Below are 3,803 nucleotides of genomic sequence, written 5' to 3' on the forward strand. Positions count from 1 at the left end.
AGAGACATCTCTGTGCAAAGTTTCATGTCTCTACGACATACGGGGCATGAGATATGCCCATTCAAAGTTTGCAATTTCAATCAGTTGCTATAGCGCCCCCCTTTGGCCAATTGATGTAATATTGCTTCATTCGCATCCTCCCATGACCCTTTACCACTGTGCCAAATTTCACATTGACTAAGTCAGTGAGGAGAAAAACATCGAACAGACACACCCACAGACAGAGTTTTCGTCATTATATAGTAAGATATATCTATTTCATCTGCTAATGTGGGGGCAGCAGGCTTAGCAGAGCATTCCAGACGTCCCTCTCCCCAGCAACGCTTTCCAACTCCTCGTGGGGCATCTTGACACATTCCCAGGCCAGATGAGATGTATCATCCCTCCAGCATGTTCTGGGTCCATCCCGGTGTCTCCTTCAAGTCGGCCATGCCCGGAAAACCTTCAACAGGAGGCGCCCAAACCACCTCATGTGGCCCCTTTCGACGCCATGGAGCAGCAGCTCTATTCCGAGCACCCGAAACCAATTAATTTGAACAAATGTATGTATTTCTAGTAAAATCTCCAAGCATTTCAGATTTTCTGAGGTCTTGGAACATAAGCAGACCATTTCAAATTTTAATTTAAGAACATATTTTCGACTAATTTCTGCTCCGCTCACTGAAAAAATTTAGCCACCACGTGAAAACATTGGAGCTCCTACACACTGTTAACTGTCAAGGCTGTTTCCCATAAATTGGCCCAAACTTAACTTACTCCTGTTGGATTACACACATAGTCTTCCAACTTGCAAGAGTGAAGAGTATAGAAGTCAGAGTTTATTTGTAATAAAAAAAGATGAACAGAGTAAAACATATTGAGGCAGGAAAAGTTGGGGAAAAAAACCTGAAGGAGAATACTTGAAAAATTAACATTACAATAATGAATGAAAACCATAACAACTCATATAAATGACAAAGGAAAACAAAACAGACATCAGTGTCATTTTTACACATCTCTTGTGTTTATTTTTGTCCATTTTTAACAAGCCATGTCACTGACAGACACATTGAGTATAGTCAAAATGCATCGTCACATAACGGCATACATTATTTTATAAGTAACACATGTACTGTGTCCCAAACACTATAATTACCATTTCAGTGTTTTATTTTTGGGACATTTATTCCAAAGCAGTTATTACAAGAACTTTATTTATACTTAGTCCTTTTTAAACAGGTAAAAATGTGCTGGAGGAAACTACAAATAGAGAACTCAGAGAAAGTAAACAAAATAAATCCCGCACAAAGCTGCTTATTTCAGGTAATCATATTTTTACACTGATTTAGTATCATTACAGTTTTAAAATCAGAGTATATGTCACCACATATGAGCTTGGCAGACTCATCCCATAATGAAATAGTATAGTTCTCTTCTTTAAAATGAACCCTTCTTACATTTGGACATAAGACTTTCAGGAGAAATAGTCTATCCCATGTATCAACCACCAAAATAGAAAGACACAGTGTACTAATGTCTCCCCCCAACCCCCATATTTACAATGCCCAGTGTCCCCATGTTGGACAATCAACTCAAAACAACCAAGAAACCACGCTACACTTAGAAAGTAAACTACGAATACTCTAACCTCTACATAGATAAAGCTCCTCTCCAGGCATTGATTAAAGGAATACTTCACCCACCCATTTGTATGTCAGTTACTCACCCCGTGCTGTGTTGAATACATGACAATAACTTTGTTATTTTCGCATGCCTCCGCGGTGAACGAAGAATCCAAAAAGGTTGAAAATTCTTGATGAATTGAAGTCATAGGGGAGCGATTTTAACAACAACAAAACTATATCAAAACGTTACACACTGTCACACAACTCGTGCAGAAAATCCAAGTCTCATTCATCTAGCTGTGTGTTAAGTATTTGCCAAACGCATGGATTTTTGCTAAAACCGTAACAGTTTACCGTGAAGATTGCGATTTCAGCATAACACAGGGTAAGAAATTCATAAACACATTATATTTTCAGGGGTGAAGTGTTTGTTTAAACTCCTAAAAACTCATCTCTGTTCAACACAGATACAGGTGTCTAAGTTGCCTTATAAAGTCTTAGATGTAACTCTGCACCTTAGCCTTATTTATATGCAAATTACATATGCCTACCAGCCATCAGCTGCAGTTTGAGCGTACCTGCTCACCTTCAACTCTGCTCATCAAACACACAAATCCCTGCTTGTAAACGGTCTAGATAAAATCTGTAACATCACATTGTCAAACAGCTATTAATGTCTTCTTAATGTTGGATAAATGTTGATCTCCACCTCTGACAAGTTGAAGTGAAAGTGAAACTTAAACTTAGCTTGCAAAATACCGACACATAGCTGCACTAGGCTTCCCCTCTGATACCTCTCGTTTCACTGTAGCCAGTGGTGTAGTGGTAGTTGATAAGGCGGGTGTACTACTAGATAGATGGGTAGATTACCAAGGAGGAAGTCGGAATACTGTCCTATATGTTCCAGTGGCTTTTTGGCTGATCAGTGGCTATACTGTAAATGCCCAGACAAAGAGGTGGATGTACCCCATGTAGCTCTGTACACCCTCCACTACTAAGTGGCATGTAGAGCTTGGAAATTTTCAATTCCTAGAGGAACTAATCCTCTAGTGCATGTTGATCCTCAGATGTTACTCTTGTCCACCAAGCATCAAGTGGTCTGCCACCCCTAATTCGGACTTCTCTCTGTATGGTTGACTTCCGTTTCCCCCCATGGCCAAATTGAGCATAATTAAACTCAACAGTGCCACTGGAGGGTAAATTACGTGGCAAATGGAAATTTGGAGGCAAACCAAGAGATCCAAAGCCACTATCCATTTCCCCACTGCTCTGATACTGCTGGACTGACATGTAAGGAGGACTGGACATTGAATTGCGTCTATCTGCGACTCTCCCTGCCTCTCTTATTTCATCAATGACCTCTGCCATAGTGGCCCTCGGTACTGGACTGCCGTCCAACATCCTGGTGACCACGTCACAGTAAAGATTTCCCCTCAGAGTATCCTATATGTAAGCAGGGCTTGTGTGGCGAAGTCTGTTTCCACTGAGAAGCTCAGCGATTATCTTACCCATCGCCCACACGTCTGAGCGTTGGTCGCGCTGACCCGGAGGTATTCTCCGGATCTCTGGAGCGGCATATGCAAGATTCCTCCTATCTTGGGCAGAGTTGAGGCCATCACGGTAAAACTTTGCAAAGTCCAAGTCAATGATCACAGCCCGGAATGTGCTACCTTCCACCTGCGTGAGATTATTAAAGAAAGAGGAACTGAGGTATTCAACAAAAGGCCTTGTAAGTGACATTCAGAGCATTAATACAGTGGAGTAGTGGCACCCTGAGCAGAGAATGATGTCATGCTACCTCTGTGTGTGTTATAATCTGAGCTTCTCTGTGGTTTGTTGTGGTAAACCAGTCTGCCCGTGAGTGCATGTAAGTGCATTGCTGGAGCACTGGCTAGCTCATCGCCACAGATCTGCACTGTGCTGATATGGCGGTTACCGTTGATAAAAGGATGGCTTTGGTGCAGAAGTGTAGCACCCATCCTCTGGTTCCCCACGGTTAGCACCGTCAGTACTGTTGCTGTTGTTTCCTGCTGTTTATAGAGTTAGCACCGTTAGCTAGTTAGCTAGTTAGTTATCTCCATGAGAACCATGTGCAGACAACTCATACACTCTAAACTTATTATGTGATGTCATACGAGTCATCATGGATAAGTAAGCAGAACTCCCTCTGCACAGCCAGTCTCAAGTATAAGGTGCTGG

Source organism: Epinephelus moara, chromosome 6, assembly GCF_006386435.1.
Source record: "Epinephelus moara isolate mb chromosome 6, YSFRI_EMoa_1.0, whole genome shotgun sequence".
NCBI classification, from domain to species: domain Eukaryota; kingdom Metazoa; phylum Chordata; class Actinopteri; order Perciformes; family Serranidae; genus Epinephelus; species Epinephelus moara.